General features: G+C 44.7%; 1 pseudogene; it reads left to right on the top strand.

Moving 5' to 3' along the window:
• LOC148136496 (uncharacterized) overlaps positions 1-16,785 on the top strand; it is a 41,248-nt pseudogene that overhangs the window by 15,822 nt on the left and 8,641 nt on the right.

Genomic DNA, 16,785 nt, shown 5'->3' with positions numbered 1-16,785 from the left:
GATCCCAACCGGACATGGGGACTTGGACATCTTAATTTCTTTTATAATACCCAACACGGCCTCCTTCCTTTCCTAACTGTTATGCTTAATTTCTCTGATACATTTGAGATAATTACAGAAACAGGTTAACTATGCATGCAGGTGCAGCAGGCAGTGAGGAAAACCAAAGGTAAAGCGAGATAATTTGGGTGTCATGGTAAAGACGTCTTATTGTAGTTAAAGAGGGCATTGGTGAGGCCACATTTTGTGTATTTGATTAGATTTTTTTAGATTAGATTACATTGCATTACAGTGTGGAAACAGGCCCTTCGGCCCAACAGGTCCACACCGACCCGCCGAAGCGAAACCCACCCATACCCCTACATTTACCTCTTACCTAACACTACGGGCAATTTAGCATGGCCAATTCACCTGACCCTGCACATCTTTTTGTGACTGTGGGAGGAAACCGGAGCACCCGGAGGAAACCCACGCAGACACGGGGAGAACGTGCAAAATCCACACAGTCAGTCGCCTGAGGCGGGAATTGAACTGAGGCGGGTCTCAGGCGCTGTGAGGCAGCAGTGCTAACCACTGTGCCACCGTACCGCCCATTTGATTTTCTTATCTGAGGAAGATAATTCTTGCTATTGAGGGAGACAAGCGAAAGTTCAACAGACTGATTCCCGAGTTGGCAGGACTGACAATCGACAAAAAATTAGACCAACTGGACTTGTACTCACTGAAATCTTATAGAATGAGGAGGGATCTCATCAAAACATACATAATCCCGATGGGACTGGGCAGACTGGATGAAGGAAGAATGTTCCCAATGTCGGGGAGTTGTTGGACGTTGTGTCACAGATTACGAATGAGGGATAAGCCATTAGAGAGAGATATGATGAAGAATTTCTTCACTTAGAGAGTAGAGAGTCCCCTTTTTGCCCTCCGGGTTTTTGAATATGTGCAAGATGGAGCTGGACGCAGCACTTGCGGGTAAAGGCACAAAGGGGTAAGGAGAGCGAACTTAAATAAGATGCTGAGTTTGCATGATCGAACATGTTCCAAATTATAGGGAAGTGCAGGCTTGAAGGACCGAATAGCCTACCTCTGCACTTATTTTATACTTTTGTATGCTTCGAAGTATGCTTGCGAATGAGACTACTGTTAGTGTTATGCAGACGATAAGATTTGAGCTGGCGCTCATATTAGTTTTAGGATTAATTTCAGATCCATTTTTCATGTCAACATTAGAGGAATATTGGGGTTTGATGTATTCAAGGCTCGGACTGAGTTGAATTTCCAGCGAGCATCAGGATTATGGCAAGGGTTAGGGTTACTCGCAGAGTTAGGGAAATCCTAGGGATTGTTGTTCTGAAGTTTTGGAAGGTTGGTCACGTTTGGAAGTAGTGTGATGCTGTTGGTTTAGCATTTATAGTGATGTGAAGTGGTTCTCGTTAAAATTACAGCATTAGATGTCCCATTAGATGCCCTGGACTTTGAGTCAGTGGATGTGAAAGATCACCAAAGTTTTAGCTAGTCATATTGATCTGAGGGTTAGAGGAGAACTTGCAGATGGTGCCACCATTGCTACAAAATGATAGCTGATGTGAGTTTGCAATGTGTTGCCTAAGGATCTCTTCTGAATTTCTGCAGTGCATCTTACTGATGGTGCGTACTGCTGCTACCGTGTATCAGAAGTTGAAAGAGTGAATATTGATGTAATGATGCCCATCAAATGGGCGGCTCTCCGTGGATGGACTGGACTTCTTGAGTGTTGTTACTGTTTTATTCATCCAGTTGAGTGGGTTTTATTCCATAAGAAGCATTTCTTGTAGCTTCTGGATAGAGGACTGCATTTGGGTAGTTAGAAAGTGAGTTGTAGCTGGTCATTTTGGAAATGCGTGGATTATTGGTTAGACCGTAGCTGGAGTTCTTTGCCCACTCTTGTCACCGTATTATCGGAAGAATGTGATTGAACTGGATGAATGCACACCCTTTTCAAGAATGTTGCTTGGGCTGGAACAGTTCCGCTGTGAAACGACGCTGGAAGAACTCGGATTGTTTACTCAGTCAAAGTAAAAGTTGAGGAGGGCTTGGTGGATGTGCATAAGGTAGTGAACATAGGGTGAATAGAAAGCAACAATTCGCTTTAGTCGAGGGGTTAGTCTAGATGAGACATCATTTTAAAAGGAAAGGTAGACGGCTCAGTGGGAATTGAAGAATAACGTTTGCACTCAGAGTCTGGTGAGAATCTGGAATACATTTTCTGGGAGGCGAGTTGACGCCTCAAAGCCCAAGACAATTACACGGTTCTTGGATGTGCCTTGAAGTGTTACATCATTAGAGTCTTTGGGCCGAAAGAGGGAAAGTAGGACTATCATTCGTAGTTATATATTTTTAGCCTGTCGATGGCTGAATTGGCCTCTTTTGTACTTCATGGGTCAATGACTACCACAACTTGGAGTGTATTACTCACTTTCAATTACCTTACCACTTAATTCTTCACATTGAGACTACAAAAAGAGACATGAGCTTTGTGATACAAACATTAAAAGTAGAAATCTTTCTGTACGTGTTACGAAATTGTCTGTGTGTGATCGATTACAGAGATAGAACGGTGTGCCAGAGCTGGAGGAGATGACAGCGATCATGAAGGTGAATTGGGCTTGAGCTGGTGATGGAGATATGGGGAGGTGTAGTGAATGGATGATATTCCAGGCAAAAAGAGTGATGCAGATGTTAGAGTTAGTTCCATATAGAGAGATGGATATAGCTGCTGGAGTGGGTTACAGAGATAAGACGCATATCATGTTCACAATGATTTCCAGAGGGAGGGATGTAGGGACTGGAGAAGGTAAGAGTTAAGGAGTTAAGAAGTTAAAATCAAGCCCTTGTGCAATAAAAGAGAGTGGACCGGTCTCCAAATGCAGCATGTTTCTGGTTAGGGTTGGTTTGGGTTGGGTTTTAGCAGGCTAGCTGTTCAGAGGAACCTGTCAGTCAGTTTTGAGGCTGCTGTCAAATAAACCGGTACATCAGAGAAGGTGTTCCATTGTGAATCTCTCCGCCATTTCTGTCTTTACTGTAAGAACCTTGTGCTTGGTTTTTCCTCTTTTGCCAGGGGGTGCTTCTGGAGATTATTGCAGTTATCTTGAATAGCATCATCGAGATGGCATAACCTTTACGATTTTTGGATAGTGTATGTTGTTGTACAATCTACATTCGGCAATCTGGGAAACATATTCTGTTTTTGATGTAGGTTTGGTCACTGAGTGGGCAGGTTCATTTTCAGACTTTTCATCAGCGTACGAGGAAACATCATCACTGAGCCTTCAGAATAAGCGCTGATGGGATGGCCCACATTCTATTTACCTGTTTAGGTTTCCTTGGGTTGTTGACTTCATTTTCTGTGGTGATTTCCTTTCCTGTGGTTATGCCATTTCCCGTTATTTTTGTATGATAAATGGGATCCAAGTAAATGTGTTTGTTGATAGAGTTCCTGTTTGTATGCCGTGCTTCGAGGAATTCTCGTCCCTGCCTCTGTTTGGCCTGTCGTAGGATGCATGAGTTGTACCAGTCGAAATGGGCTCCTTCCTTATCTGAATGTAAGGATAAATCTCAGAAAGGAGTGCCAGACTATTCAGAACGCTTGGGCATCATTGTATCTCACAAAGTTAGGTAGGAGAAATTGAGGACTGCAGATGCTGGAGACCAGAGATGAAAAATGTGATGCTGGAAAAACACAGCAGGCCAGGCAGCATCCGAGGAGAATCGACGTTTAGGGCATAAGCTCTGCTCCTGTTCCTCGGATGCTGCCAGGCCTGTGTTTTTCCAAAATCACATTTTTCAACTCACATCTCACAAAATCACCAAGGCACTAATCAGCAGCTAACGCACTTCAAAAAACCTACAGACGCAACATACACACCTAAAGTCATTTACCAAATACCTCACAAGGACTGTAAGAAACTCTACCTTGGACAAACAAGTAGCAAATTAGCCACCAGGATACATGGCCAACAACTATTCACATAAAAGGCATGACCTACTTTTACTAACATCTTGACATACAGATGAGGAATGGCACCACTTTGCCAGGGACAATCACGCACCGAAGGACAAGCCAAAAAGAGACACGCACGACAATTCCTCGCAGCATGACATTCCAACCGGAACTCCATCAAAAAACGCATGTACCACCCCCTGAGAAAAAGAACAGAAATGACTTCAGCGCAGAAAATGACTTCACCAACGCAAGGAAACATTGCACATAAATAGAATGCGGTCCATACCACCAAGCGTTCATCCGAAGGCTAACTGATGTTCCCTAGCATTGTAAAGAAACGTCTGAAACTGCTCAAGGGTTTATGCACGAAAGATCAATTCTCCTGCTCGTCGAATGCTATCTGATCTGCTGTGCTTTCGCAGGACTACACGCTCGACTCTGAGCTCCAGCATCTACCAGCCTTACCTTCTCCTGGTGGCTTCATAGTGACCATCTAACTAAATATCAATTGTTCAAAAAATACATCTGATCCACTATTACTCTTTAGGAATGAGGCAAAAGGCTGTCCCCACCTTGCCTGACCTATATGTGCCTCGAGACAGTAAAGCAATTGCTTCTTAACTGCTTCCTGAAATTGTCTAACAAGTTTTTCAGTTAAACGACAAATAGGAATGCGCAATACATAATGGCTGAGCTGAATGTGTAACAATACATAAACTAACTCTTTCAAACTACCATGTATTATGTCAGGCAGCGAGCAGCTACCTTGAGCTTTTCAAAATGTGAATTCGTTGCCATGTATCAAACCCAAGGAGCAGTAACTACAAATTGAGAAATACATAGCCGCATTCAGGCGATTTCAACAGAGTCGGATCTGCTTTTGTAATGATTATACATCATTATTCATTCATCACTGTTAACTTTTATTGAAGATTTGTATAAATTTGTAAACACTTTTTAAAGCAACAGGAGAAGGGCCAAACATCTCAAACATTTATGTAAGGTCATACACAGTCATGGGTCAGAATGAATAGTGATAATAATAGAGGTCAAAGACGTCTGAAGTTTTGGAAGCCTATCTTGTTCAATGACGGCATTTCTATCAGAAAAGGCAGTATGTTCTTCTCACTTGGTCCTTCATGTGACTCCAGATCCTGTGCAATTGTGGAAGGGGAATAAATAACGGCCTTGGCAGAATGAACACGTTCAATGTATGGGAAGATTTAAATTTCAATCAGTGAGTGAAATGTTCTTGTTTAAACAGGGCATACACCACACTAGCGGAAAGAATGACAGTTCTGAGGTATTTTTTGACACTTGGAATAAACTGTCTCGATGCAACATCGAGTGAAATAATATATGATCTCAGGTTGGGGCTCATGGGGTTTGAGTGAACAGCGTTGTTTCTTTTAGATTCCAGATTCTGCTTTTGTTAGTTCGTTATGATGTATGGGCAGAAATGCTCCTTCAGGGTTGAGATTAATCTTGTTCTTAGAATTGATTTGTTCATGGCAGAAATTTGACAACAAAAAGCAACAAAGCTGAGCTGCAAACTCGATCTCCCCAAAGATCTTCCACATGGTATAAGACAACGTCTCTGTGAATGTTTTTTCAATTAAGGAGCTTTGGGCTGCCTCTCACCGAAAAATACATGTGAAAAAGATGTCCGACACAATCATTCGTTTTATTTGCGATTCTGATATGGCATTATGACAATTGAATCTGTTTTAATCTGCTGCTACTATCCTCTCTCTTTTTCGCATTTGAACAGAAATGTCTCCAGCTCACTGACTGGTCAGCCTCATCCAGACACCGAAACCGAAATAAAAACTCACTGAGCAGCATTCTCCGTGCAATTATCCACTGACAGAAACTCCCAACTTCACTGCTGGTGCAGTACTTTCTGATCTCAGAGTTCCATCATCTGTTCCGGTTTCATAAAGTTTGAATGTATAAGGAGAGATCAGGTGCGTTACTTCAGAAGAAGGGTCACTGATCGAGAAATATTAACTCTGTTTTCTCTCCCACGGATGCTATCAGTCCTGCTTAGGCACTTCTCTATCGGTTATAATGAGGCCTGTTTTCACTAGAATTTCCAAAGTTAAAAAATAATCTGAATGAAGCCAGACAAAATATTAACAAGATACAAGCGGGTGATAAAAGTAAACTGATGCCATTGGGTGGAGCTTCAGCAATGAATGTGAAAATGATGTTCAGTCCGTTCAGGAGAGATGTTATGAAACAATTTGAAACGAAAAGTATGGAGAGGTGTAGAACTGTCTTCCACACCTCAATTGCTGATTTTAAATCTGAGATAAGCAAATGAATTGTCGGACGTGCTCCCGGTTTTGATTTGTACCTACCCTTCTGGACATTCTTTCATCCTGGCCATCTCTTGTCAGTGACTTCAAATCTTGATTAAGTTAAACATCACAAAACACCAGGTTCTAATCCAACAGTTGTATTTGGAAGCATTAGCTTTCGGAGTGTTGCTACTTCATGGGTTATTGCGCAGCATATGATTATAAGACAAAGAATTTATACCAAAGAATTGCAGTTTTATACAGAGATATATTGAACAAACCTGGATTGTTGCGTCTTTCATCTTTTCTAATGTAGGCTTTGGTTCATTTATATGCGAATCCTAAAGATCTTTGAAGTCACCTTCTCGAGATAACTTAACGTTTTGTAACAAATTGAATTCAACACTTACCATAGCATTGAATATTTCTGATGCCTTTGCTTCTGCTCTTTTTATTCCAACAGGACTCTGGTCCACCCTCCGAGGATCCCTTCTCTCGCCTCCAACATCCCCCAACCACTTGGAACCTCGTGCTGGCCTGTTACCAGTCCTTGATCTCTTTATTTCCAATGGACGACGGGAAATCGACCACCTCACCTGTCGACACCCCTTACACAATCCAATCTGTCACCCTTGCAAAGCTCAGTCGTCCACATGCTCCGCTCGAAACCCAAACTCACAGTGAAACCAGCAGCCAAAGGGTTGGGTGAGGGGGAGACTGGCGTTTGCAATGGTCGTTGGCGCAACGAAATTTGCACTGCTGAAGCCAGGTGTCAACTCACAGGCATTTCTTCCTTTGCCTCATTGACCATGGCGTCCCATCCCATCACCAAACTCTCAGAGCATAAACCCACCTCATCAGCCAATGGGAACTCCTACACACTGCCTCCTCAAAATTGACAAAATTCCCTGCCCAGTTCGACCGATTGTCTCAGAATGATCCTGGCCCACTGAAATCATCTCCACATACCTTGATAATGTCCAATCCACACGGTCCAAGATCTCCTCACCTATAGTCAAGACACCTCAACGACCTCCACCTCCTCCTTGACATTCATTTCGCCGGTTTCCAACAAGTCATCTTCACCATGGATATCCTGTCTCTGCACACATCTTTCCTTCCCGACCAAGGCTTCCATGACTTCCATCTCTTCCTCTCCAGTCGTCCCCACCAATACGCTTCCATTTGCTTGGCATAACTGGTCCTCAACCTCAATAGAACATAGAACACTGCAGCGCAGTACAGGCCCTTCGGCCCTCGATGTCGCGCCGACCACCTTCCCAATCTGAAGCCCATCTAACCTACACCATACCATGTACGTCCATATGTTTGTCCAATGACGACTTAAATGCACTTTCCGTTTGTGAATCTATTACCGTTGCAGGCAAAGGATTCCATATCCTTACTACTCTCTGAGCAAAGAAACTACCTCTGACATCTTTCCTATATATATCATCCCTCAAAAAAAAACTATGCCCCCCTCGTGCTCGCCATCACCATATTTGGAAAAAGGTTCTCCCTGACCACCCTATCTGACCCCTGATTATCTTATGTGTCACTATTAAGTCATCTCTCAACCTTCTTCTCTCCAACGAAAACAGCCTCAAGTCCCTCAGCATTTCCTGGTAAGATCTCCCCTCCATACGAGGCAACATCCTAGTAAATCTCCTCTGTGCCCTTTCCAATGCTTCCACATCCTTCTTATAATGCAGTGACCAGAACTGTACACAATACTCCAAGTGCGGCCGCACCAGAGTTTTGTACAGCTGTAGCATGACCTCATGGTTCCAGAATTCGATCCCTCTATTAAAAAAAGCTGAATCACTGTCTGCTTTCTTAACAACCCTGTCAACCTGCGTGGGAACGTTCAAGGATCTGTGTACATGGACACCGAGATCTCTCTGCTCATCTACACTACCAAGAATCCTACCATTCGCCCAGTACTTTGCATTCCGGTTACTCCAACCAAAGTGAATCACCTCACACTTGTCCGCACTAAACTCCATTTGCCACCTCTCAGCCCCTGCTTTACAGCTTATCTGTGTATCTCTGTAACCTTCGACACTATTCACAACTCCACCGACATTAGCGTCTTCTGCATATTTACTAACGCACCCTTCCACGCCCTCATCCAAGTCATTTATAAAAATGACGAACAGCATTGGACCCAACACCGACCCTTGCGGTACACCACTAATAACTGGTCTCCAGGATGAACAGTTCCCATTAACCACCACCCTCTGTCTTCTTTCAGCAAGCCAATTACTGATCCAAACCGTTATATCTCCCACAATCCCATTCCTCTGCATTTTGTACAATTGCTTACTGTGGGGAACCTTATCGAACGCCTTGCTGAAATCCATATACACCAAATCAACCGGTTTACACTCATCTACCTGTTTGGTCACCTTCTCAAAGAACTCGATAGTGTTTGTGAGGTAATACGTGCCCTTAATACGTGCCCTTCATAAAACCGTGCTGACTATCCCTATTCAAATTATACTTTCCTACATGATTATAAATCATATCTCATTATAACCTTTTCCAACACCTTACCTACAACTGAAGTAAGGCTTACTAGTCTATAATTATCAGGGTTCTCTCTACTCTACTTCTTGAACAGAGGAACCACATTTGATATCCTCCAGTCTTCTGGCATTATTCCTGTAGAGAGTAACGATTTAAAGATCAATGCCAAAGGCTCAGCAATTTCCTCCCTGGCTGCCCAGAGGATACTAGGATAAATCACATCCGGCCCAGGAGATTTATCTATTTTCACACTCCGCAGGATTTCTCATACCTCTTCCTTGTGAACCTCAATCCCACCAAGTCTAGTATCCTGTATCTCAGTATTCTCCTCGACAACATTGTCGTTTTCTAGGGTGAATACTGTCGAAAAATATTCATTTAGGTCTTCTCCTATCTCCTCTGACTCCACACACAACTTCCAACTTCTAGAACATAGAACATAGAACATAGAAGAATACAGCGCAGTACAGGCCCTTGGGCCCTCGATGTTGCGCCGATCCAAGCCCACCTAAACTACACTAACCCACTATCCTCCATATACCTATCCAATGCCCTCTTAAATGCCCATAAAGAGGGAGAGTCCACCACTGTTACTGGCAGGGCATTCCATGAACTAACGACTCGCTGAGTGAAGAACCTACCCCTAACATCAGTCCTATATCTACCCCCCCTTAATTTAAAGCTATGCCCCCTTGTAATACCCGACTCAATACGCGGGAAAAGGTTCATACTGTCGACCCTATCTAACCCCCTAATCATCTTGTACACCTCAATCAAGTCACCCCTAAACCTTCTTTTCTCTAGTGAAAACAGCCCCAAGTGCCTCAGTCTTTCCTCATACGATTTTCCTTTCATACCAGGCAACATCCTGGTAAACCTCCTCTGCACCCGTTCCAATGCCTCCACATCCTTCCTATAGTATGGCGACCAAAACTGCACACAATATTCCAGATGCGGCCGTACCAGAGTCTTATACAACTGCATCATGACCTCAGGACTCCAGAACTCAATTCCTCTACCAATAAAAGCCAGTACGCCATATGCCTTCCTCACCGCACTATTTACCTGGGTGGCAACTTTCAGAGATCTGTGTACATAGACACCAAGATCCCTCTGCTCATCCACACTACCAAGTATCCGACCATTAGCCCAGTACCCCATCTTTTTGTTATTCTTCCCAAAGTGAATCACCTCGCACTTAGCTACATTGAATTCCATCTGCCACCTTTCTGCCCAGCTCTGCAGCTTCTCTATATCCTGCTGTAACCTGCCACATGCTTCCTCACTGTCAACAACTCCTCCGACTTTCGTGTCATCCGCAAACTTGCTCACCCAACCTTCTAACCCCTCTTCCAGGTCATTTATAAAAATGACAAACAGCAATGGTCCCAAAACAGATCCTTGCGGAACACCGCTAGTGACGGCACTCCATGAAGAAACTTTGCCATCAACTACTACCCTCTGTCTTCTTCCATCCAGCCAATTCCTAATCCAAACCTCCAACTCACCCTCAATGCCATATCTCCGTATTTTCTGCAGTAGCCTACCATGGGGAACCTTATCGAACGCCTTACTAAAATCCATATATACCACATCTACCGCTTTCCCCTCATCAACCTCCTTCGTCACCTTTTCAAAGAATTCAATAAGGTTTGTGAGGCACGACTTGCCCTTCACAAAACCATGCTGACTATCCTTGATCACATTATTCCTATCTAGATGTGCATAAATCCTATCCCTTACAATTCTCTCTAAGACTTTGCCCACAACAGAAGTGAGACTCACCGGCCTATAGTTACTAGGGCTATCCCTACTCCCCTTTTTGAACAAGGGAACCACATTTGCTATCCTCCAGTCTTCTGGGACTACTCCTGTAGACAAAGAGGACATAAAAATCAAGGCCAATGGCTCTGCAATCTCCTCCCTTGCTTCCCAGAGAATCCTAGGATAAATGCCATCAGGCCCAGGGGACTTATCTATTTTCACCTTTTCCAGGATTTCCAACACCTCTTCTCTACATACCTCAAAGCCATCCATTCTACTTATTTGTGCCTCAGTATTCTCATCGACAACAATGCCCTGTTCCTGAGTGAATACTGAAGAAAAGTATTCATTCAGTGTCTCCCCAATCTCTTCCGCCTCCACACGCAACTTCCCCCTACTATCCTTGACTGGACCTATTCCTACCCTAGTCATTCTTTTATTCCTAACATACCTATAGAAAGCCTTAGGGTTTTCCCTAATCCTATCTACTAAGGACCTTTAGTGTCCCCTCCTTGCTGCTTTTAGCTCTCTCTTCAGGTCCTTCCTGGCTACCCTATAACTCTCTATCGCCCCAATTGAACCTTCACGTCTCATCTTGAGATAGGCCGCCCTCTTCCATTTAACAAGGGATTCCAATTCCTTATTAAACCACGGCTCCCTCGCACGACCCTTTCCTACCTGCCTGACAGGTACATAATCATCAAGGACACTCAATAGTTGCCCCTTGAACAAGTTCCACATATCATTTACACTCTTGCCTTGGAGTCTACTTTTCCAAGCCACACATCCTAAGTCATGCCTCACCGCATCATAATTTCCCTTACCCCAGCTATAATTCTTGCCCTGTAGTACACACTTATCCCTCTCCATCACGAGTGTAAAAATCACCGAATTATGGTCACTATCCCCAAAGTGCTCACCTACCTCTAATTCTAACACCTGGCCTGGTTCGTTACCCAGAACCAAATCCAGTATGGCCTCACCTCTTGTTGGCCTGTCTACATATTGTGTCAGGAAACTCTCCTGCACACATTGAACAAACACTGACCCATCTAACGAACTTGAGCTATAGCTTTCCCAATCAATATCAGGAAAGTTAAAGTCCCCCATAACAACCACCCTATTACTGTCACTCATCTCCTGAATCACCTTCCCAATCCTTTCTTCAATGATTCTAGGACTATTAGGAGGCCTGTAAAAGACTCCTAACAGGGTGACCTCACCTTTCCTATTCCTAACCTCAGCCCAAACTACCTCAGATGGCAAGTCCTCATCCATCGTCCTTTCCACCGCTGTAATACTATCTTTGACAAGCAATGCCACACCTCCCCCTCTTTTACCCCCACCTCTAAACCTACTAAAACATTTAAATCCCGGAACCTGCAACAGCCAATCCTGTCCCTGTTCTAGCCATGTCTCCGTAATAGCCACAACATCGAAGTCCCAGGTACCAACCCACGCTGCAAGTTCACCTACCTTATTTCGTATACTTCTTGCATTGAAGTATACACACTTCAAACAACTTCCCTGTTTACAGGCACCCTCCTTGGAAATTGATGCCATGTTCCTCACCTCCCTACACTCCAGGCCCTGCACCCTGAAGCTACAATCTGGGTTCCCATGCCCCTGCCGAGTTAGTTTAAACCCCCCCCAAGAGCACTAGCAAACCTCCCCCCAAGGATACTGGTTCCCCTCAGGTTCAGGTGTAGACCATCCTGTTTATAGAGGTCCCACCGTCCCCAGAAAGAACCCCAGTTATCCAAAAACTGGAACCCCTCCCTCCTGCACCATCCCTGAAGCCACGCATTTAATTGTTCTCTCTCCCTATTCCTCGAATCTCTATCACGTGGCACGGGTAACAAACCAGAGACAACAACTCTGTTTGTTCTAACTCCAAGCTTCCAACCTAGCTCCCTGAAAGCCTGTCTAACATCCTCAGCACTCCTCCTACCTATGTCGTTGGTGCCAATGTGGACCACGACTTCGGGTTGCTCCCCCTCCCCCTCCAGGACCCGGAAAACACGATCAGAGACATCACGTACCCTTGCACCTGGGAGGCAACATACCAAACGTGAGTCTCTCTCGTTCCCACAAAACCGCCTATCTGTGCCACGAACTATCGAGTCCCCAATTACTACTGCTCTGCTCTTCTTCACCCTTCCCTTCTGAGTAACGGGGACAGGCTCCGTGCCAGAGACCTGAGCCCCGTTACTTACCCCTGGTAAGTCATCCCCCCCACAAGTATCCAAAACGGTATACTTGTTCTTGAGGGGAATGGCCGCAGGAGGTCCCTGCACTGGCTGCTTCCTCCCAGTCCCCCTCACTGTAACCCATCTATCTGCCATCTTTGGAGTTACTACTTCCCTATAACTCTGATCTATGACCCCCTCTGCCTCCCGAATGATCCGAAGTTCATCCAACTCCAGCTCCAGTTCCCTAACACGGTCTTGGAGGAGCTGGAGATGGGTGCACTTCCTGCAAGTGTAATCGGCAGGGATGTCGATGGCATCCCTCACCTCATACATGTTGCAGGAGGAACATTGCACTGCCTTCACTGCCATCCCTCTAAAGCTAACTGTTTAAACAAAAACTGTGTCTAAATAATACAAGCAAAATTCAGCACTTACCTGCTTGCCACAACAGATGTTATTATTAGGTTAGAGGAGGAGGGCGGGTGGGAGGCACTACCCGTGTAGTGCCTCGGGTTCCTCTCCTTCACGCTTTTAAAGGGGGAAAAAACTAACCCAGCTAAGCTTACACTAACTGCTTCCGGGTCTCGGCTGCCCCTCTGCTTGCCGTCACTTCCTCTGCTGCTCCCGCTCTTTCTGTGAAGGAGAGAGAAAACAAAACACCGATGCCCGCTACAGGTAAGTAATTTTGAAAAAAACTCTTACCTTAGCTGTAGTCTCCCGGGTTCACCTCAACTCGGCCGCTGCTCCCACTCAAATGATTGGCCCTAATCTTACTCTCGTCATTCTTTAATTCCTTAAATACCGATAGAAAGCCTTAGGGTTTTCGCTGAATCTATCCGCCAACAAATTCTCATGTTTCCTCCTGGCTCTTCTGAGCTCTCTCTATATGTCTTTCCTGACTACCTGGTAACCCTCAAGTACCATAACTAAGCCTTCATATCTCATGCTAGCATAAGCCTTCTTCTTCCTCTTGACCAGAGATTCCACTTCCTTCGTAAACCAGGTCTCCCGCGCTCTACAGCTTCCTCCCTGCCTGACAGGTCCATACTTATCTCGGACACACAGGAGCTTTTCGTTGAATAAGCGCGACATTTCTAATGTGCCCATCCCCTGCAGTTTACTTCCCCATTCTATGCTTCCTAAATCTTGCCTAACTGCATCATAATTGCCTTTCCCCCAGCGTAGCCATGGACACACGCGTGGTCCCCAGCTCTGCCTGCCCTTTCGTTGAATATGTGGAACAGTCTATCTTCTGCAGCAACACCGATACCACCCCCGCCCACAACCCCCCCCCCCGCCCTCCCGCTGTTACCTCCGCTGCATTGTTGACTCTATCCCACGAGGTGTTTAAACACTTCATCAACATCATAAACACATTCCACCTCGACCTCAGTTGCACCTGACCATCTCGGACTGTCCCTCCCTTTCCAGGACCTCTCCATTTCCATTTACGATGACTGACTCAACACAGACATTTACTACAAACTCTAAGATTCCCACAGCTAACTGGACTACATGCCCTCTCACTTTGTCTCCTGTAAAAACGACATCCATATTTCCAATTCATCTGCCTCTGCCGCACCTGCTTCCAGGACGACCAATTCCACTACAGAACACACCATGGCCTCCTTCTTCAAAGACCACAATTTCCTGTCCCAAGTGGTCGATGATGGTCTCCTACGTATCACATCCAACTTTCGCACCTCCGCCCTTGAAGCTCACTTCTCCAACATCAACAAAGTTGGGACTCCTCTGCTCCTCAACTTGAACCTTAAGAACTTCTGAATATCTACCACCTGGGACAATCCAACCAAACAGGATCAGTGTGGATTTCGCAAGTTTCCTTAGTTCCCCTTCCCCAACTAATTCCAAATCCAAACTTCCAACGCGGCTTCGCCCTCTTCACTTGTCCTACTTGTCCACCTTCGTCCTCCCCATCCGCTCCACCCTTCTCTCTGAGCTATCATCTTCACCCCAACCTCATTTAACTATTGCATTTTCAGCTACCTTCTCCTTAGTCCCACCCCATCCCAGTTATCTCTCAGGTCTTCTTTTCCAGCCCCTCATTCCTCATCAACGGCTTGTGCCCAACACGTCGATTGTCCTGCTCCGTGGATGCTGTCTGACTGGCTGTGCTACTCCATCGCCAGAGTCTTCGACTCTGATTTCCAGAAACTGCAATGCTCCCTTTCTCCCATGCCAGAAGGATCCGACAATGCTGGGCTAGAAACCCCGGCTGTGGGAAACCGTCACGTCAGGCTGAGACAGCCAATACAAGATGGGACTATCCTAGATTATAAAAACTGTTCGTCGTCACTGAAGAAGGCTTTCAAAGAGGGCCACCAAACAGGGTCAAAGCTGCCAAGATGGGAACTCGCCAAACTGGACTGCTGGAAGTCACCCTGTGGTTGAATCAAAAGAGCTCACATTACTGGAATCAGCCGTTGAGATCTGAGGGAAGCATTTCCAAATATCGAGGACCACGTGCTCAAAGGGAAAAAAACTGGGATAAGTACAAGGCATTTTGTCTGCATTCAAGAGTGGCACAGGTTTCTTTCCTTGACATTTGATTAAAGACTTCGTCGCTTTTCCTACAACTATTTCAGTGTTATGCAGCCAATTCCCAAACACATGTTCATGATTTAGCCTGTAAAGAGCTGCGACTCATGTCTTAGCTTGCAGACCTCATGTTGCCACCCAGCGTATTCAATTCAGAACCCATTTAGTTTGTTTTAACATCTCGACTGAAGTTTTTAATGCACCTCCGTCTGCTCTTGCATATGATAACTTCAAGATTCATCTCAGCAGTCCATGATACAATTCACGCCAAGTATCAAAGCTGACAGTATTGCATTGTTTAAAGAAAAACCTTGATGTTAAATAGTTCACACACAGTTAGAAATATCTCCGTGATTTGAACCGTCCATATGATTGGAGCCCCAGTCAACCGCGATAAGTTTTACACCCACACAGTCATCTCTGATAGATACAGCACTCCCGAACTCGATAACGTCCTCCAGCCTTAAAACGCTTCGCGGTTTTTACAATCTTTTCTAGTCGCAACTCCTTTCGTGAACCTTGTCACATGTGGCATACTTTTCGCACTCTATTCCGGATTCAGGCAGTAACAGACTCGAATTTTGACCTGAACACTACCCAGGCAACGGTGGCAATGGCGAGTCCAGCGAGGTCTCATACCAGCGAGGGCGTTGGTCCGGCAGGACGGATTCTAACTGTGGCAATTTCCATCCCAGCTGCAGTGGTACGGTGAAGGGACTGCTATCTCTCCACCAGGATCATGGCTCATACCGGAGAACTTCAAGAAGTGGACAGTAAAGTTGAACAATTTTATTTTTATTCATCTGCCTTTATATCGCACGTCAAAACTTTTTTTTTTGCGTTTTAAGATGGCACCAGAAGATGGCCACACTCATGAATAAGTTGCACTGTATTCTGTATCAAATTAGCCATAACATCATATGACTAAAATCAAACATCTTTAAAAGTATATGACACAATTCAATCATACATAAATCTCTCGCCTGCCTTGGACTCCACAATCCTCCATATAAAATTGCCCAACCTCACAGAGTTTCCTTTTTTCTTATCAGCAGTGGTATTTTACAACTTTTCTGTACTCCGGAAGCTAACATTCTTGCATCAATTTGATTCAGTTACCATTACGTAATCAGTTCATATAAACTGATTAAGATGATGTCATAGTATTACTCATAGTGGCCAGTAAACTTTGAAAAATACGTGACTCCATTTCTTTGAAGAAAGGAATTTACCATGAATTTCAAGCAAGCTTAGAAGAAATTTTTGTGTTAAGCGATATAGTTGTTGGTGGGAAATCTTCGAACTCTAGCAATATGTGACACCACTTCCTTTGAAAAAGGAATATGCCATGGGATTTCAAGCAGGCTTAGAAAAGAACCCTGTGTTTAACGATACATTTGTTATGTGGGGAGAATTCCGTTCACGGTCTACATTTTCAAGGTTGAATAAGACA

The sequence above is a fragment of the Chiloscyllium plagiosum genome, unplaced genomic scaffold, assembly GCF_037043375.1.
Source record: "Chiloscyllium plagiosum isolate Xiang-an unplaced genomic scaffold, Cpla_swu_hap1 HiC_scaffold_45, whole genome shotgun sequence".
Classification (NCBI taxonomy): Eukaryota; Metazoa; Chordata; class Chondrichthyes; order Orectolobiformes; family Hemiscylliidae; genus Chiloscyllium; species Chiloscyllium plagiosum.
This window is presented reverse-complemented; position numbering and strand designations above follow the sequence as displayed.